At 35.5% G+C, this 21,830-nt stretch overlaps 1 non-coding gene across 1 annotated transcript; it reads left to right on the forward strand.

The window, feature by feature from the left end:
- The first annotated feature begins 7,413 nt into the window (after positions 1–7,413).
- On the forward strand, positions 7,414–7,520 carry LOC128035816 (small nucleolar RNA R71). Its single transcript, XR_008192363.1, has one exon. It is a non-coding gene; the product is annotated as a small nucleolar RNA R71 (small nucleolar RNA).
- Positions 7,521–21,830: the final 14,310 nt, after the last annotated feature.

A 21,830-nucleotide genomic window follows, 5' to 3' on the forward strand; every position in this document is an offset into this window, starting at 1 on the left:
TTCGTAGAAACCCCTAATTTATGTTAATATCTCTTTCGAGAGTAAGAACAACTGACTTTAGGTTGATTAATTACAATCTCTTTCTAATTAAAACCACTATTTTTTGCATTAACTCGATCTATGGATTCCCCTATTAGATTTGACTCTAATCCGGTAGATTTATGTCGTCTTATTTATAAAATTGAGTGCAACTCCACTCAATTATGCTAGATCTACTCTTAAACATGGACTTTTGCTCCACTGAAATAAGCACATTAAACATGAATTAATATCCCAAAAATATTAAAACACAAAATAAGAATACATAATTGAGAACAGGAATCAAGTATTTATCATGTAATTCAAAAATAAAATAATAAGATTCATCATAGGTTTCCTTTCTCTAGGTATCTAGGGAATTTAGTTTATAATTGAAATGAAATCATCTCAAAGTCAGAAAAACCACAAGACATAAAGAAATTTACTAAAACTTCGAAAGAATTTAAAAGGAGATATTCAATCTTGAAGGAGATCCCCTTCTGAGTTGGCCTCGATGGTGTTCTTCGAGTAATTTCTTCAATCTTCTTTGAGTGCTCCTTTAGGTCTTCTTCTAATTGTTATTTATAGACTTTAGAATGCTCAGAAAGCCTAAAAATTGGGTTTTTTTTGCATGTTAGGGAAGCAGGTTGCGAAATCGACACAGGCTAGCATATAAGCGTGTGGCCAGCCCGTGTGGAAATGCTCAAGCTGTGTGGATGCTCAAAACAACTCCTTTTGCTCGATTTTGGCTTGTTTTTCGCTCCTTTCGCTCCCTTATGCTCACTTAAGTATAGAAACATGAATCGAAAGGATTAAGAGCATCAAATTCACTAATTTAGATAATAAATCATCCAAAAACTCATCAAGGAAGGGATTAAAAACATGTTACTTTTGTCCTCAAGTAAAATCCTCAACTCATAATTAAAATTAATCTTTCTCAACTTAAAAATCTCATCAATAATGTTTAGTCATAATTCACAATTAATCATACATTTATAATTCAACTAAAAGAGCACTAAAGATTCAAGCAATCCAAATCGATCTTTTTAAAGCATGAAAACATAGGTATTTCCCCCTTATCTAAGTAGTTACCTTTAATTCAAAATCAACAAGAATTGACATCCTCACTAAAGATTCACTCAATTCACTCAAAGTGTTTAAGATTCAAAAATAAACACTCAATAGTCAAATAAGAAAAGTCATTACCGTAGACTTGCATAAAAATCAAATCTCCACCACTATAAAATAAGATGATGCACAAATCAAAAGGTCTTTAAGCGGTTGTAATGGGGATTAGGTTAAAGGTGCGGAGAAAGGCTGAAAAATATGGTTAAAATCAAGATCAGATTGATAAATTACCAAACTAAAAAAATAAACAAATGCTGAATTAAAAACAATTATATCAATAGAAACTATTCAAGAATAACATGAGCTTCTTATCAAAATATGAATTTAACTGTTCAAGCTCAATTTACATAAAAATAAATAATAATCAATATATATGTTTTTTTATCATGCAGTTTAGAACAATAAGAAATAATTCAGCAACTTAAACAAAAGGCTTAATCATACAATTAACCAAAACAAATCTCGATAAAAAGGGAGTCAATAAAACGGGAAAATTTCTCAATGGACAAAAAATGAGTTATAGGTTAAATTTAATGGGTGAATGAAGAAACAGTGTGTTAGGCTCAAAGGGGTTCACTAAGGGTTAATTATGTAGGTAGACTTTTAAGGGATAAATGGGTTAAAACCTAAGTGTCTTTATCATCTCAGTATATCAAATCAAAGGTGTGGCCTCAACATGCATAATCAAAGCAAGTTCTAGAATAACAAATCAATATTAACACACTCATAACCAATAATAAAGATGAGCAAGAAAAATGTATGCTCTAAAGGCTAAAAATCTCACAAAAATTATGGTTTTTGATGTCAATCTTGCAAATTTCAAACTTTAAGGTAATACCTCAATTCAGAGAAACAACCTAATTTTTTTCTTTTAATTCTGAAAATAGACTTATCATGCTTGATTCTCTCATACCTTAAAGTTTAAATCAACCAATACATAATTATCGCAGATTAATCTAAAACACATCAACAAAAGTCACAAATTAATAAAAATTTATTCTAATAGAAATTATGAGAAAATTACTTAAACACAAGAAATACTTCAAGTATTTTCTAATAATAATTATCAAAATAACCTCCCCACACTTAAGATGTACATTGCCCCCAATGTACAAACATATATAATCATATATAAACAGAATATCATAAGAGAGGGAGAAAACTGAAACTGCCCTGAATATTGGATGAAATCCCCAGAATAGTGAAAAGCAGAATTGTAGTCAAGTCTAAGTATAGAGCATGATTTTGAGCAAACTAATAAGAAAATAAACACAAATAGTGAAGAAGATTAAGGGATTAAAACTCGATAGAAACAACCATAAAAATAAAAATATAGTTCAAAATATAAAAACTAAATAAGTCTAAGAAAATAACAATAAACATAAATAAAATAAAATAAAATAAATGGACTCAATTGTCCTCATCATCAGATGCGTCAGTGCCGTGAGTCATCGGCGCTGAGGAGGAGATATGGAGCACTGTCGAACCTCTAAAAGCAATGCTGCTCGAAACGAGTGAACCGTTCGGAGAGGTCCGCTAAAGTAGTAGTAGAAGAAACAGGATGGTGACTCAAAGGTGGAGGCTGAGGTGGGTCCTCGTGATAGGGAGGAACATCATCAGTGAAGTCCTCAGGTTTATTCTAAGTGTTAGAACGAAATAATTGGTACTAAGGAGGATCCACTACATGACGCCGCTCGATCATCCTCATATGGATCCTGCTCGAGATTTCTTATGGGGACATCTGGCCGACGAGTGTAAGTGTAGAGGACTGCTCCGGTGTGTCAAAGAGACCGAAATGTCGAGCAAGTCGAGTCACATAAGGGCCTAAATATATGGGACCTTTCATGTGGCGGCCAATCTGATGGCGGAAGGCTAAGGCGATGAGGTATGCCAAATCAAATATGTGCCCGGTGGCCATGCTTCATAGAAAATAATCATCAATAGTACTAACGGCTCCGATGCTCTTTCTCCTATTGGTCAAAGTATGGGCTAAAAGGGCATGAATGTACCGTAAGGTCATAGAGAGAGAAGTCATCTTCAAGTGATTCGCGTCATAGGGGGTCAAACTTACCGTAAGATCTGTCCAACAACTAGCTGGCGAGTGGTGGATATACTGATGTAGGCGGAAGAAGTTCTCGGCACTCATAAACTCCTTAGTATATAGACCCGAAGCAGTGCCAAACTCAGGGACACTCATATGGCACACCAAGCATCTGAGTCGGAACGTGATGGTGCCTAGCTCGTCATGAGTCATCATTGCGTCCTGGAGAGTAAATGTCAAGCAAAACTCCAACGTCAACTCTATGTATATGGGCTCGATGATCGAGAAGAAACGGTTCCACGGTACTGTAGCAATTAAGGCGCGCACGTGATCAGCTAGGTAAACCTGCTCCAACGCGACCTAATGAATGCATCGGCCTAAGCAGAGTGGGCGTTGTCGAAGTAACTGAAATAATTTCTCCTAGGGACCCGTAGAAAATTGGAGATAAGGAGGAGGTCGCGCCAGGTGTCTTCCGTTTTTTCAAAGCAGGAACGACGACCTTGGGCTTGCTACTTGTGTCTGTCATAGTGGCCCTGCAAGAAAAAAGAATCCAAGATAAAAAAAAATCAACAAAATAACAAAACAACAAGTAAAGAAATAAGGGGCTGATAAAGCAGGATGGAATATTGGACTAGCAAGCCTTCTATAAAAATTAAAGTTTCCTAAATGGGGAATTTACTTTTAAAACAATAAAGGACTAATACCAATGCAGACAAAATCCATTAACTTAACTTTGATGCTTAAAAACTAATATGCAAATAATAAAGAAATAAATAATTAATAAAGAAAACCTTAATAGAATCAACGACTAATCAAATCCACAAAAATACCAAAAGGGCCGATGAATGATAGAAACCAACATAAAAAGATAATTAATCAACAAAAATCTAAACAGTGCTTAATAATGGTAAAAGGATAGTGATAAACAGAAGCAGAAACATTTTAATAAAAAGAATAAAAATAATAATAATAACAATAATAAAATAGAAAATAACGAGAATGCTAATAAAAATAATAATGAATAAATAAATAAATAAAATAAACAATGAAAATTGGGAAAAAAAGGGAAATAGACTGTGATGGAGGTGGTGTGCATGGTGGCCGGTGTGAGTGGCAGTGATGGGTGAAGACCGAGGGGGTGGTGGGTGTGGTGGTATAGGTCGACGGAAAGGATAAAGAGGGAAGAAAAGAAGAAATGAGGGGTCGAGTTTTTGTTGAAAGGGCTGTTGAGGGTCAAAATGCTTGGTTCGGAGAAAGGTTGCGGCTCGGTGAAATGAGAGGGCCGACGAGGTGGGTTGCTGTGTGGGTGGTTCGAAGGGAGGCTGCTATGCAATGGGGTGTGGGGAAGAGTGGGGTTGGCGGTTGGGGAAGGGAGAAGTAAGGGGATAAGGGTGGTGTGATGGTTGGAGGTTGGAAAGGGATGAAGAAAGAAGAAGGGGGATTGCATTCGGTAAGGGAATGAGAAGGCCAAAGAAGGGAACGACGATGGTGGTCGGAATGGTGAGCGACGACAAGGGTTTTGGTGTTTGGGGAGCAACGACAATGGATGAAAAAGAAGATAAAAAAGAATACAAAAAATAAAAAAATAAAATGGATTAGGGTTTTAAAAGGGTTTCACAGTCGTGTAAGGCCCGTGTTGTGCCACATGCGATAAAATTTTTAACCTAATCCTTACACGACCTCGGACACGCCCGTGTGTCCAAGCTGTGTGAAACATACGGCCATGTCGCATGGTCGTATGCAACCTCCTTCGCTTCTCCCAAACCTGTGTGAACTCCCATTCGCCTCTGTGGCTAGCCAGTGTCTCGTACACGGCCGTGTGTCTTGCCCGTGTAACTCTCTGACTTATTTTAAAAAGGAAAATTTTAGCTCCAGGTTTCACACGACCTACGACACACCCTTGTAGACTATTTTGGGCCTTGTCTTTATTGATTTTAAAAAAAGTTAAGTCCCATGATCCATACGGCCAAGGACACGCCCATGCCACATGGCCTTGTCGCCAGGCCATGTAACTCACTGTCAATTTTCTTAAAATTTTAAAACTGAGTCTTAGGATCCACACGGCGAAGGACACGTCCGTGTGTCCAGGTCATGTAGGTTAAAAACACATTTTTTATTTTTATATATTTTAAAAATTAATTAATTTTTGAAAACATCATGGAATATAATTAAGAAAATTAGTAGTTTAACACTACGATTGCGTCCCGAGAAGCGTTTATTTAAAGTCTAAGCTCGACTTACCTTGTATTTGCACGGTCACGGTGGTTCGCAGAGTTGAAACTCCTCTTTCTCGCTGTCAATTCTATTATCGAAATAAGGTTTGAGTCGAGTAATATTTACCTTAAAAGTGCCGAATTCAAAATGAGTTATATCAATTGTACCATATTTGGAAGACATTCAGTACTGTAAAAGGAGTTGCTTCGTTTGCATTAAACTCTGAAGTGGCAATTCGAGGATCTGTTTTATCTAGTAGTACCTTGTCCCCAACTTTAATTTGGCCTGTTTCATCCACATGCTCATCATAGTGTAGCTTTAGTTCCACATCGTGTATTCTCGGCTTCTCCTTGACACGTGTCCGCCATACGTCTAGTTCATTGATCTGTAGTCTTCATTCTTCATGAGTTGTTCTGTTTTTGTTGTATTGACTGGAACATGGCTCTATCACGTTTTTTCGAGGGGTTTCCTACAAAGAGGTTTGAGCCACAATGTTATTTATCTTAACAAAACTCGTATAATTATCTCAATCACTAGATATCTTAGCAGAATCACGAGTTTGGAGAGTAATCGTGTCATCACCTACATGAAGTATTAGTTCACATGTACAAACATCAATAATAGTTCTGGCAGTTGCTAAAAAGGGTTGTCCTAAAATTAAAGGTACGTCACTATCCTCATCCATGTCTAAAACAACAAAATCAACTGGGAATATGAATTTATCAATTTTCACAAGTACGTCTTCAATAACACCCCTAGGAAATCTAATAGTTCTTTCTTCTAATTGAATACTCATCCTAGTTTGTTTGGGGGTTTCCCAAGACCTAATTGTTTAAACATTTTATTAGGCATGACATTAATATTATCCCCTAAATCAGCTAAAGCATTATTAACATTTAAACTACCAAATAAACAAAGAATAGTAAAACTCCCTAGATCTTTCAATTTGTTGGGTAGTTTATTTTGCAAAATAGCCGATCAAACTACGTTTTTGTTTGCCCAAAGCTCCTTTAAAAATTTTACGAAATTGGGCATTTGAGAAACTGCTTCAATAAACGGTAAGTTAATATGTAACTTTTTCAAAAGTTTAAGAAATTTACCAAATTGTTTGCTAGTGTGATCTTTCTTCGTTACATTCAGATATAGAACCAGAGGTTTATATTCCTTACCAACTGATTTTTGTTCATTCTGGCTTACCTCTACCTTACCTTTACCTACCACACTTTATTGCCTCGATTCTGGTTCAGATTCAACTAACCCTTCTTCATCTCTCACAGTAATTGCATGAAGTTGCCCCTTTGGGTTAGTTTCGGTATTACTAGGCAAGCTACCTTGTGGTCATTCTAAAATGAACTTCATAAGTTGTCCGATTTGGTTCTCGAGCCCTTGAATTGGCGGTTTTTGATTTAAGTGTTGTTTCGTTGTTTTGGAAGTGGGTTTCTGACACTGAGATAAACTTCGTCAGCATCTCCTCAAGGTTTGGTTTTTTCTCTTATTGGTAAGGTGGTTGAAAGCCTGGAGGGGGTTGTGGACTTTGGTTTCCTTGACCACCCTAAGAGAAATTGGAATGGTTCCACCAACCTGCATTATAAGTGTTATTGTAAGGATTACTCTGAGGTCTAGAATTATTACCCAAATAGTTTATTTGTTCATTCTCTGTGCTAGGATCGTAGGGTAAATATTCTAGATTGCTCATTCCTCCTTAATTTGCATCGCATTGCATCACCGAAGGTACCTGCGTAGAAACACATAAACCATCAATTTTCTTATTTAATTGTTCTACCTGATTTGATAACATGGTGACTGCATCTAGATTGAAAACACCGGCTGCTCTATTAGGCTTCATCCTCATGACTTGCCACTAATAATTATTCAGTGACATCTCTTTTATAAACTCATAAGCAGCGTCGGTTGTTTTATTATTCAGAGTACCACTAGTCACTGCATCGATCAGTTGCCTAGTTGAGGGATTTAAACTATTGTAGAAGGCTTGAACCTGTAGCCATAAAGGTAACCCATGGTGAGGGCACCTTCTTAATAAATCCTTATACCTCTCCCATGCATCATATAGGGTTTCTAGGTCAACCTACTCGAAGAAAGAGATATCATTCCTTAGCTTAGCTGTCTTAGATATCATTCCTTAGTAGAAATTTTTTAGTTATTTGATCCCATGTGGTAATGGAACCTCGTGGGAAGGAATTCAACCACTGTTTAGCTTTGTTCCTCAACGAGAAAGGAAACAACCGTAGGTGAATAGCATCGTCAGAAATGCCATTTATCTTGAAAGTGTCACAAACTTCCAAAAAATTAGCCAAATGAGTATTTGGATCTTCGTCTTGAAAACCATCGAACTAAACAAACTGTTGTATCATCTGAATAGTGTTCGGCTTCAGTTCGAAATTATTTGAAAGAATGGTGGGTCTCACAATACTCAATTCAACCTTAGTTAGAGTGGACTTGGCATAATCATACATAGTACAAGGTGCAGGATTCAGATTTTCATGATTCGCAGCAACCACAGGAAGTAGCTGATTATTCTGATTATCAGCCATCTCCTCAATAACAATAATAACATCCTCTTGTTCTTCCACTATACTTTGTCAATTCTACCTTGATTCTCTACGGTTTTTGCGAGCTATACTTTCAATTTCACTATCAAATACTAATGGTCCTGACAGGTTTCTTCTAGTCATAAACTAAAGGAACCTGCCATAAGCAAATAAAAGAAAAAAATTAGAAAACAAAAATTAAACTAAAAACAAAAAATAAAATGCAATAAAGATAAATGGCTAAATTAATAAAAATCAAGTGTTCCTAATATTTAAGTCCCCGGCAACGGCGCCAAAAATTTGATGGTAACTAAACTAACTATAATTACGACAAAGACAAGCGCACCTATCAAACAATAGTATAGCTATGGTGAGTAGAGTATCGTATCCACGAGGACTAAAGTACTAGTAATAACCATTTTTCTATTATTTAGCCGATAAGTTGGTGTGATTGTTTTTAATCTAAATTTACTAATCTAAATTAACTAAGAACGCAAAAAAAATGAAATAGGAAATAATCGAATAATACCAAAGAGAAAGACAATACCCAAGAAAAAATCCACCTAGACTTCACTTATTATTCTGAAGCTGAATTAAACGATTTATTCACTTGTGTCTTGATCCGTAGAAATCCTTAATTTATGTTAATATCTCTTTCGAGAGTAAGAACTACTGACTCTAGGTTGATTAATTGAAATCTCTTTCTAATTAAAACCCCTATTGTCGCATTAACTCTACCTATGGATTCCCCTATTAGATTTGACTCTAATCCAGTAGATTTATGTTGTCTTATTTCTAGGATTGCATGCAACTCCACTCAATTATGCTAGATCTACTCTTAAACAAGGACTTTTGCTCTACTGAAATAAGCACATTAAACATGAATTAATATCCCAAAAATATTAAAACACAAAATAAGCATACATAATTGGGAACAAGAATCAAGTTTTTATCATGTAATTCAGAAATCAAATAATAAGATTCATCATAGGTTTCATCTTCCCTAGGTATCTAGGGAATTTAGTTCATAATCTGAAATGAAAACATCTAAAGTCAGAAAAACCATAAGACATAAAGAAATTCACTAAAACTTTGAAAGAAGTTAAAATGAGATCTTCAATCTTGAAGGAAATCTGCTTATGTGTTGGCTTCGATGGTGTTCTTCGAGTAATTTCTTCAATCTTCTCTGGGTGCTCCCTTAGGTCTTCTTCTAATTGTTATTTATAGACTGTAGAATGCTTAAAAAGCCTTAAAATTGGGTTTTTTTTCGTGTGTTAGGGAAGTAGGTTGTGAAATCGACACGGGCTGGCACATAGGTGTGTGGCCAGCCCGTATGGGAATGCTCAGGCCATGTGGATGCTGAAAATAGCTTTCTTTGCTCGATTTTGGCTTGTTTTTCTCTCCTTCTGCTCCTTTATGCTCACATAAGTATAGAAACATGAATCTAAAGGATTAGAAGCATCAAATTCACTAATTTACATAATAAATCATCCAAAAATTGTTAAGAATTAAGAAGCATTAAGAATTGGATTAAAATATGTTACTTTTATGGCTTATCACTCCCTAAAGCCAATTTTGCCCCTTCAAGGCTATCATATGGCATCATCTCCTCTCTTTTGGATAACTTGGATGGTTTGTAATATTGAATAAGGGTTTTTTTTCTTTGCGTGGAGGATACTCTTGTATCGATTAATAACTTAATAAATTGAAGTAAATCTTGATCATTTAATTTTGGCCTAATTTATTAATCATATGATAGGGTGTAAGGTGTTAAATTTGATGCCTAACTATATCACATATTTTACTTAAATTAAAATGAGAACTTACACATTATCTCATTTTCATCATTATTATCTAACATAAAGTAAGACACCGTATTATATTTAATATTAAATTATTTTATATTAAAATTATATAAGTAAAAAGCTAAAATAATAATTGATAAATTAAACTCTTTTAATTTAAATTTATTTATGCTCTCAATTTTATTTGATTTGAAAATTAATTTCTTTAATTATTGTAGAAATTTAGACGTACAAAATTATGGCAACCTGTGTTGCAATTTAGACGTACTTCAGTACTGATGTGGACTTTTTAGAAACTTTTATGAATTTTTTATAGAGTACAAGTGGATTGCCGCATAAACTGTTACGTCGGTTACGTTAAAATTATAATAGTTTAATAAACTTTTTTGTAGAAAAATAATTTAACTAAAACTTAAAGGTTCAAAGCAAAAACGATCTATAAAAATTGAATAATTTTGTTTTATTGACAATTTTGATATATATAAAAATAATATTGGTTATTTATATTTTTATTAAGTAGCAAATGTAGGACATGTTGGACATGTATTTATGTATAAGGAACTGAATTAAAAGAGCTTTAAGTTCTTAGTGGGGCAATAATCTTGAAGGAATTAGGAGAATTCTTTTTGGGCTTGGACTCTATCTTGCTATTTTAAAGGATAATAAGGATCATTTTACCATTAAAGGCTCATTTCCAACTTTATTTACGGAAATGGGCCAATTTTTTATTATTTACTAAAAAGGCTGATTTTAGCAAAACGCGTCCACGTAGGAGAGTTTTTGGGGGAATTTTTAGTAAAACGCGTCCCTGGGAGAGCGATATTCTCATGTCAGCACAAAACGCGCGAATGTTGACGCGTTTTGCTGACGTGGCAAAATTGCTCCCCCAGGAACGCGTTTTAGCCCATTTTTTTCCCAACGGCTATTTGATTTTTTGACCGTTGGGGTGTCCAACGGTAAAAAGAACAAAAAAAAACCCTATAAAACCCCGATCCTATTTTATCACACATTATTTCTTCAATTTTCCCTCAAATTTCTCTCTAAATTTCTCAAAGCTCTCTTTAATTTTGGCAAAAAAGCTCTCTTTAATTTTTTTCTGAATTAGAAATTTTTTTATAATTTCAAAAATATTTGATCGAGTTAGCAATGGCCAGGGAATTAATTCGTCTCGATCATAAACATATCTCCGTCGAACAAATGAAAATGGTAAGGATTAATTTTAATTTTTAAATCTTATTTAATATTTTTTCATTTATGTAAATTTAATTAAATTTTATTTTATAATTTTTTATAACAGACTGTAGATTGGGTGTTACAATGCTATATTCGTAATATGTTTGGTCCACTATCACTGTTGATAAAGAATTACTTGCGGGAAGCAGGTTCTTGGTACGTGGCCACTATAGGCCGAGGGTGCAAGTTGGACCCAAAACTCATCAGCGCATTGATAGAGAGGTGGAGACCCGAGACGCACACATTCCATCTTCCATGCGGAAAGTGTACCATCACTTTTGAGGATGTACATTTACAACTGGGATTGCCGGTGGGCGGGTCCACACTCACCAGGTTCGTTCAATCTACTGATTGGGGAGCCATATGTCATGATCTTTTGGGTGAGATTTCAGATAATATTTACGGAGGTTGGATCGAGATAGGCTGGTTACAAGATACATTCCTGGAGTTGGGGAATGATTCGATTGAATTAGAAAGAATACGATATGCTCGTGCATACATTCTTAAGATGATTGGAGGTTATCTGATGCTAGAGTTATCACGAAACCTCGTACATTTGAGGTGGCTGCTAAAACTCGTTGATTTTAGAGCAGCTAGCAAATTTGGTTGGGGGTCTACCGTGTTGGCAACATTATACCGGGAGATGTGTGGGCGACGCCACCAACTAAAGCCAAAATGGGAGGTTGCCTATTACAACTACAATCATGGGCTCGATTTTGCTTTCCATTTTACGTCCTCGAGTGGACCACCCATATACATTTCCCTTCATAACGATGTAAACATAATATTAGATTTTACAATTATTACATAGATTTAAAATATAATTGTATGCTAAAAATTTATTTAATTAGGTGGAACCATTCGGCGAGTTATGTTGGAATACCTACCGCTCTTAAAGATAACGACTTCTATTAGACCAACAGTCGGAAGCGCAAGTAAGTATTAAATAATATATATACATAAAATAGTCGTTTCATATTATTTAGTATTATGTATATAACTAATATTTTTATCATGCTCATATAGTTTCAGTGGACACCATACGAGGATCCGAAAATTTGGGTAGTAATTCCGGATGAATTCTTTCAAAATCTGAACATGTGGCATATGAAGGTCTCATTGGTCAACAATGCTACCGTGGAGCTACACCAGATGGATAGAGTGTTGCGGCCATTTGGCTTTCGACAATCGATTTTCGTGGCACCTGAGGTGCTCGATGATGAGCACAAAATTGACTTACGGCAATCGAATACGAATTGGCCAGTATACTGGTCGAAATATATCAAAATGTGGGAAAATAGGTATGGTCATATACCTACTCGGGAACTGATCATCATTCTAGAGTTAGCGTGCGTGCCGGATTACATGCCACGGTTTAGGATACATGGCAAGCCATATTTACTGTCAGAAGAGCAGAGGCGTCGACAAATTCATGTTGAAAGAGAGTGACGAGGCCTTTTAAATCCAAAGAGAAGGGATGACGACACGAGTCCATCAACAGTGCCCACACAATCATCGAGCCCAAAGCCGTAATCGATAACACCCACATCACAACCTCTTCAAATTATGCCAGGTGCGTATCCTTGCCCTTATATGTATCCTAACCCTTATATGTATCCTTTTCCCAGTCCTATGCTAGGTTGGAATGCATGGCCCAGTGCATATATTTTCCTGATGACTCCGACTCAACCAACGGTATATAGGCCGTCGTCGCAGGAGGGATCGCACGAGGCTCTATCGGGGAGCTCTTCTCATTACCAATCACCATCGCCTTATGGGATTCAAACACCTCTGTCGTGGGTGATTCAAACACCTCCGCATTCTTTATTCTATCAAGGCAGGTCATCCTCCCAACACCCACAACCACAACCCCTGCTAAAGCAACCACAACCCCCGCCGGAAGCTAAACCAAGGAGAAATCCAGTGCGTAACCGTCGACAACCCCCATGTGGCATTGATTTTGACCGGCACCAACATTGATATTTTTTAATATATTTGTACAAAATGTTTTTATATTGTTTAATTTAATAAAATAAAAGTTGTTTTTAATATTTTAATAGTAATTTATTTTTTATATTTTTAATTTATTTGTACACACTATTTTTATATTATTTCATTTAATAAAATAAAAGTTCTTTTTAATATTTTAATAGTAATTTATATTTTATATTTTTAATAAAATAGGAGTTCTTTTAATAAGACAATATTTTTAATATTTTTATATTTTTAATAAAATAGAAATAATGCAACATAGTTTTATTACAACAACTATAAACTATTTCGACTTGGACATGATCGAATTGTCTGACCTGGGTTCCTACACCATCCGCACAACTTCTGTTGGTTCCTTCTTTCCCGGATATCCATATTGTTACATACTCTTCTTGAACAAACTCGACCTTTTGGTTTGCGACGCAATTATCTATCCAGTAACAACTTAAACAGAGCAAGAGATAGAGACGACCACTTACGTTCATCTGGGACCGGTGGGAATACGTGTCTCCACACATTGTACATGTATTCTATTTTGTACACTTCGTCGACATATCTCATAGGATCCAAACGGAGTTTCTGACAAGCTGCAATTACATGACCGCATGGATAACGAAGTGCATCAAACGTCCCACAATCGCAAGTCCTATTTCTCAGGTGTACACGATATTGCCCGCCTGTAATACCTTGGTTCAGTCTATCAAACTCCGTCACACGAAACCATAGGTTGTCGCAATCGTGACACACTATGTGCATGGTGTTGGCTCGCGCCTTCGCCTTGTTAATTTCTTACAATACCTTCCGGCACCATACATGGCCTCCCTGCATTTGGCCTTTAAAACTCGCTGCTCGCTTTGAAAATAGTGCCGTTAAATGAAAATATGTCTCTCACACAACCAAGGTTATCGGCAAATGGCGCGTTCCTTTTAGAACAGAATTTATGCATTCAGTCAGGTTTGAGGTCATATGACCATATCGTAAATACTTGTGTCCACTGTTCGAAAGGTATATTACAGAGGTAGTCTGCGCCTTGTTCGTTAACTGAAGGCAAAACATTAACTTAGAATAACTGCAAACAAAAGGTTATTTCAACTTGCATCTATATCTTAATTTCTAAACAGGGGTGAAATTAGAATTTTTTTTTTAAAGATCAGAATTGAAATTATAAACTTTTGGAAGGATTAAAATAAAATTTAATATTATATTAATTAATAAATTATTTGTTTATTTATTTGTATACATGATTTTAAAATTATTACTTAATTTTAAGCTTTGTTTGATAAGCTATTCAAAAAGAAATTAAATCAATTAAAATTAATATTTTCAATGATTAATTTTCTACGTAAGGTTGATAATTCAAAATGAAAACAACTTAATAGATTTTTTCTATAATTCAAAAATTATATTTATTAAATAATCTAATTATATTACATACTTAATTTTAAGCAATATATCAAACATATATTATAACTTAAATTAAGTTTACAATACTTAAGTATGAAACATTTATTTTTTCAACACTTAATTTTTAAGTTTACTAATAGCACCTCAGTAATTCTATTTCTAACAACCCATTTCTTTGTAAGTTTTTGGGCCCAATAACCAAAAGGACTAACAACATAAATCAAGATAGATTATTTATTTTTGAGATACTTCCTTGGAGATCTCTCTTGGTGCTTCTTCACTTGCTGCTCAAGCTACACAAGAAAAAAAAGCAACTTTTTGAGGGACAAAAAAAGGGTTAAATAGGAATATTATTTTCTAGAGGGCTCAAAATCTTTTTTTTTTCATTTCATCGAGAGGAGTTTAGAAAAGAATTTTATGTTTCGCTAGGGGCAATGCCTTTACCTATGCCTTGGCTATGCTTCAATCCCTTTTGAATACTGTTAAAGAATAATGTATCTTCGAGATTTTGTCCTTCATTTTGAAGAGAGCTAAGAAGAAAATATCATTACATAATTAATTCTAAGAGAATCGCATGAGCTGATGGTCACTAAACTAATTATAATTACGACAAAGGAAAGCGCACCTATCGAACAATAGTATAGCTATTGTGAGAAGGGAATATCGTATCCACGAGGACTAAAAGTACTAGTAATTACTGTTTTTCTATTATTTAGCCAATAAATTGAAGAAATTGTTTTTAATCTAAAATTAACTAAAGTAATTACTAAGAACACAACAGAGAGTGAATTGGGAAAATAAACGAAGATAACCAATGAGATAGACAATACCCAGGAAAGAATCCACCTAGACTTCACTTATTAATCTAAATCTGAATTAAATGATTTATTCACTTGCGCCTTGATCCGTAGAAATCCCTAAATTATGTTAATATCTCTTTTGAGAGTAAGAACAACTGACTCTAGATGGATTAATTGAAATCGCTTTCTAATTAAAACTCCTATTGTCGCATTAACTCGCTCTATGGATTCCCCTATTAGATTTGACCCTAATCCGGTAGATTTATGTTGTCCTATTTTTAGGATTGCATGCAACTCCAATCAATTATGCTAGATCTACTCTTAAACAGGGACTTTTGCTCCACTGAAATAAGCACATTAAACTTGAATCAATATCTCAGAAATATTAAAACAAGAAATAAGCATACATAATTGAGAACAAGAATCAAGTATTTATCATGTAATTCAAAAATCAAATGATATGATCTATCATAGGTTTCATCTGTCCTAGGTATCTAGGGAATTTAGTTCATAATTTGGAATAAAACCATCTCAAAGTTAGGATAATAACAAGACATAAAGAAACGCAATAAAACTTCTAAGGAAATTGAACAAAGATCTTCAATCTTGAAAGAGATCTGCTTCTGAGTTGAATCCGGTGGATTTCTTCGAGTCTTTTCTTCTTTCTTCTCTGTGTGTCCCCTTAGGTCCTCTTCTAATACGTATTTATAAACTTTAGAATGCTTATAAACCCTAAAAATTAGTTTTCCCGCGTAAAAGAGAAGCAGGGTGCAAAATCGACATGGGCTAGCACATGAGCGTGTGGCTCACATAGACGTGTACCCAGCCCATGTGGAAATGCCCATGTCATGTGGATCTTGAAAATAACTCTTTTTTTTCGATTTTGGCCCCTTTTTTGCTCCTTTCACTTCCCTATGCTCACCTAAGTATAGAAACATGGATTTAAAGGATTAGGAGCATCAAATTCCCTTATTTACATAATAAATCATCCAAAAATGCGTCAAGAATGAGATTAAAAAAATGTTACTTTTATGGTTTAACAAATATCCCCACACTTAAGTGTTTGCTTGTCCTCAAGCAAAATCCTCAACTCACAATTAAAAATTAATTTTTGTCAACTTATAATTCTCAGCAATAATATTTTGTCATAATTCACAAATAATCATACATTGATAATTCAACTAAAAGAGCACTAAAGATTCAAACAATCCAAGTCGAACATTTTTAAAGCATGAAAACATAGGTATTTCCCCTTATCTAATTAATTACCTTTAATTCAAAATTGACAAGAATCGACATCCTCACTAAAGATTCACTCAAATCACTCAAAGTGTTTAAGGTTCAAAAATATGCACTCAATAGTCAAACATGAAAAGTCATTACCATAGGCTTGCATGAAAATCAAATCTCCACCACTATAAAATGAGATAATACACAAATCAAAAGTTCTTTAAGCGGTTGTAATGGGGCTTAGATTAAATGTGAGGAGAAAGGCTGAAAAATATGTTATAATCGAGATCGAATTGATAAATTACCAAACTAAAAAAAACAAATGTTGAATTAAAAGCAATTACATCAATAGAAACTATTCAAGAATAACACGACCTTCTTATCAAAATATGAATTTAACTGTTCAAGCTCAATTAACATAGAATTAAATAATAATCAACAAATATGTATATATATTTTTTGAATTTTCTTTTTTTTTCAAATAATAAGAAATAATTCAACAACTTAAACAAAAGGCTTAATCAAACAATTAACCAAATCAAATCTCAATAAAAATAGAGTCAATGAAACGAGAAAAATTATCAATGAACAAAAAATGAGTTATGGGTTAACATTAATGGGTAAATCAAGAAACGGTGTGTCACGCTCAAAAGGGGTTCACTAAGGGTTAATTATGTAGTTAGACTTTTTATGGGATAAGTGGGTTAAAACCTAAGTGCCTTTATCATCTCAGTATATCAAATCAAAGGTGTGGTCTCGACAAGAATAATCAAAGCAAGTTCTAGAAAAACAAATCAATAATGACACACTCATAACCAAAAATAAAAATGAGCAAGAAAAATGTATACTCTAAAGGCTTAAAATCTCACAAAAAAATTATGGTTTTTGATGTCAATCCTGCAAATCTCAAACTTCAAGGTAATACCTCAATTCAGGGAAACAATCTAAAAAATTTTAATTCTGAAAATAGACTTATCATGCTTGATTCTCTCATGTCTCAAAGTTTAAAACAACTAATGCACAAATATTTATAAATTTAATCTAAAACACATCAATAAAAATCACAAATCGATAAAATTTCATTCTAATAGTAGTATGAGAAAATTACTTAACCACAAGACATAATTCAAGGATTTTCTAATAATTATATAAATAACCTCCCCAAACTTAAGATGTACATTGTCCTCAATGTAAAAACATAGATAATCATAATATAAAAAAAATATTATAAGAGAGGGAGAAAAGTGAAACTAGCCTGAATATTGGATGAAATCCCCAGAATAGTGAAAAGTGGAATTGTAGAAAAATCTAAATGTAGAGCACGATTCTGAGCAAACTAATAAGAAAATAAACACAAATAGTGAAGAAGATTATGAGATTAAAACTTGATTAGAACAACCATAAAAATAAAAATATAGTTCAAAATATAAAAACAAAATAAGTGTAAGAAAATAATAATAAACATAAAATAAAAAAATAAAACAAATGAACTCAATCGTCCTCATCATCAAACACATCGGGGTCGCGAGTCGTCAGTGCTGAAGAGGAGATATGGAGATGCAGATAGATGTACTGCAATGTCACGTCAAATTTGTCGAACCTTTGAATGCCATATTGCTCAAAGTGAGCGAACCGCTCGGGGAGGTCCGCTAAAGTAGCAGTAGAAGAAATAAGGTGGTGACTCAAAGGTGAAGGCTGTCGTGGGTCCTCGTGATGGAGAGGGACATCATCAGTGAAGTCCTCGGGTTCATTTTGAGTGTCAAAATGAAATAATCGATACTGATGAGGATCCACTCCATGACACCGCTCGATCATCCTTATATGAATCATGCTCGAGATTCCCTGTGGGGACATCTGGCCGACGAGTGTAAGTGAAGAGGACTGCTCCAGTGTGTCGAAGAGACCAAAGTGTTGAGCAAGGCGAGTCACATAAAGGCCTAAATATATGGGGCCCTTCCTGTGGCGGTCAATTTTATGGCGGAAGGCTAAAGCGATGAAGTATGCCAAATCAAATATATTCCCGGTGGCCATGCTCCATAGAAAATAAGCATAGTGAGTACTAACGACTCCGGTGCTCTCTCTCCTACTGGTCAAAGTGTAAGCTAAAAGTGCATGAAGATACCGTAAAGCTGGAGAGAGGGAAGTCGCCTTCGAGCGACTCGCGTCATAAACTGTTTGACTCGTTGTAAGCTTTGCCCAACAATGAGATGAGGTGTAATGGATATGCCATTATAGATGGAGAAAGTTCTCAGCACTCATAAACTTCTCAGTGTAGAGTCCCATAGTAGCATCGAACTCGAGGACACTCATCTGACGCACCAGGCCATCGAGTCTGAAAGTAAAGGTGCCTGGCTCATCATAAGTCGTCACAACCTGCTGTAGAATAAATGTAGAACAAAACTCCAAAGTAAGATCTATGTATGTGGGCTCAATGATGGAGAAGAAACGGTCCCACTATGCTGTAGCAATAAAGGCACGCATGTGATCAGCTAGGTGAACCCACTCTAAAGTGTCCCAATCAATACAGCGGCCTAGGTCGAGTGGTCGCAATCTCAGTAACTGAAATAATTCCTCTTGGGGACCCGCTGAAAATCGAAGATAGGGATGGGGGACCTCGGCGAAGGTGCTTGAGAAAGAGGTCGCATTAGGGGTCTTCCACTTTTTCGAAGTGAGGACAACAACCTTAGACTTACTTACAAGTGTTTGTCATGGTGTATCTGCAATAAAGTGATCAAATAAATCAAATTGACAAACCAACATAATAGGCACAAGCTAATAAGAAATAAACATCCAAGTTTAGCTCAACAATTGGACTAAATAGAAAATTGACTAATAAGCAAAATGCTACTACCAAATAAAAACACAAGATAAAACTAATAATGATCAATATAAAATGAATAAACAAGCATAGTATGAATAAAATAAAAAAGAAAATTAACTTAAAACAAACTAAATGCATAATACTGCTGAAAGAAGGGAAGAAAATAAAATAGAAGAAAATAAAGGAAAATAAAATAAAATATAAACATGTCTAGACCTACATTAAGAATAAACAAAATTAACATTAAAGAGACTAAATAATCAAAGAATAAAAATAAGTAAAAACAGTAAAAATAATAAAATAAAATAATATTAATAAAGAAATAATAATATAGGAAAATGGGCAAAAAGGGGAAAAGAATGACAAACGGCGGTTCGTATGGCCGGAGTTGTGAATGGCAGTGACTGGCGTGAGGAGAGAGAAAAAGAACGCGGAGGTCTTTTGTGGTGGTTGGGGTGAGGAGGAAGGGAAAATGGGGTGAGGATTTGAGGTGCAAGAGGGCTAGCGAGATGGATGAAGGAAGGAGAAGGCCGAGAGGGGTAAGGATGGGTATGGCGGTGGGTCATGGGGGAAGAAGAGAAGGGAGGAGACGGTGTGAAAGGAAGGAAAAAAAGGAAGAGAAGAAGGGCGTGAGTGGTGGTATAGGAAGAGAAAGGCCGAGAGAGGGGGTCGGTTAGTGCGGACGACAGTGGAGCGGCATGGGGGTCGACTGGTGGCCGGACGGCGAGAAAGGAGAGGGAGAGGTGGCGGCTAGGGTTTTGGTGCTTGGGGAATTAGGAGAAAGAAGATAAAATAGAAAAAATGAAAATGGGAATTAGGTTTTTTTTAATGATGACACGGTTGTGTAAAAGCCCGTGTTAGGCCACACGATCGTGTCACACGCCCGTGTGGCTCTTCCCAACCCGCGGGTGATAAAATTTTTAACCTAGTCTTCACATGGCCTTGGACACACCTTTGTGTTCTACATGGCCGTGTCGCATGGCCATGTGCAACCTCCTTCGCTTCTCTCACGCCCGTATGACCTCCTACATGCCCATGTGGCTCAGTCGTGTGTCGCACATGGCCGTATACCTTGCCCATGTAACTCTCTGACTTGTTTTAAAAAAGAAAATTTTAGATCTAGGTTCCACACTCCCTAGGACACTCTTGTGTGTCTAGGCCGTGTGGTCTACACAGCTGTGTCACACGCTCGTGTGGACTATTTTAGGCCATTTCTCTATCAATTTTTGTAAAAAATAAGTCCCACGATCCACACGGTGAAGGACACGACCGTGTTTCCAGGCCATGTGGGTCACATGGCCATGTCGCCAGGCCGTGTAACTCACTATCGAACCCCTTTTAGTGCACACAACCTAGGATACGCCCGTTTGTCCAAGTCGTGTGGGTCAAAAATTTTTTTTTTGAAATTAATTAATTTTAAAAATATCATATAAAATTAAGAAAATTAGATGTGTTAACACTCAGGTTGCCTCCCGAGAAGTGCTTATTTAAAGTCTAAGACTCGACTTACCTCGTGTTTACACGATCACGGTGGTTCGTAGAGTCAAAACTCCTCCTTCTCGCTGTCAATTCTATTATTAAAATAAGGTTTAAGTCGAATAATATTTACCTTAAAAGTGTCAAATTCAGAATAAGTTACCTCAACTGTACCGTATGGGAAGACATTCAATACCGTAAAAGGAGTTACTCCGTTTACATTAAGCTCTGAGGGGGCAATTCGAGGGTTTGTTTTATCTAACAGTACCTGGTCCCCAGCCTTAAATTGATTCATTACATCCTTATGCTCGTCATGGCATCGCTTTGGCTCTGCATCGTGTATCCTCGATTTCTCGTTGATATGTGTCCTCCATTCGTCTAGTTCATCGATCTGTAACATTTGTTATTTATGAGTCTTTTTGTTTCTGTCACATGGAATGGAATGTGGCTCCATCACATTTTTTCGAGGGGCTTTCCGCAAAGAAGTTTGAGACACAATGTTATTCATATTGACAGAACTTGTATAATCATCTCGATCACTAGATGTCTTAACAAAATTACGAGCTTGGAGTGTAATCGTATCATCACCTACACGAAGTATTAATTCACATGTACCAACATCAATAATAGTTCTAGTAGTTGCTAAAAAAGGCCGACCTAGAATCAAAGGTATGTCACTATCCTCATCCATGTCTAAAACAACAAAACCAACTTAGAATATGAATTTATCAATTTTGACAATAACATCTTCAATAACACCCCTAGGAAATCCAATGGTTCTATCTACTAATTGAATACTCATACTAGTTTATTTGGGTTTCCCAAGACCTAATTGCTTAAACATTTTATAGGGTATGACATTAATACTAGCCCCCAAATCAGCCAAAACATTATTAACATTTAAACTACCAATTAAACAAGGAATAGTAAAAACTCCCTAGATCTTTCAATTTGTTGGGTAGTTTATTTTGCAAAATAGCTGAGCAAACTGCATTTATCTCTATGTGCGACGAATCATCTAACTTGCGTTTGTTTTCCAAAATCTCCTTTAAAAATTTAATGGAATTGGGCATATACGAAAGAGCTTCAATAAACGGCAAGTTAATATGTAACTTTTTG

Source organism: Gossypium raimondii, chromosome 12 (assembly GCF_025698545.1).
Source record: "Gossypium raimondii isolate GPD5lz chromosome 12, ASM2569854v1, whole genome shotgun sequence".
Lineage (NCBI taxonomy): Eukaryota > Viridiplantae > Streptophyta > Magnoliopsida > Malvales > Malvaceae > Gossypium > Gossypium raimondii.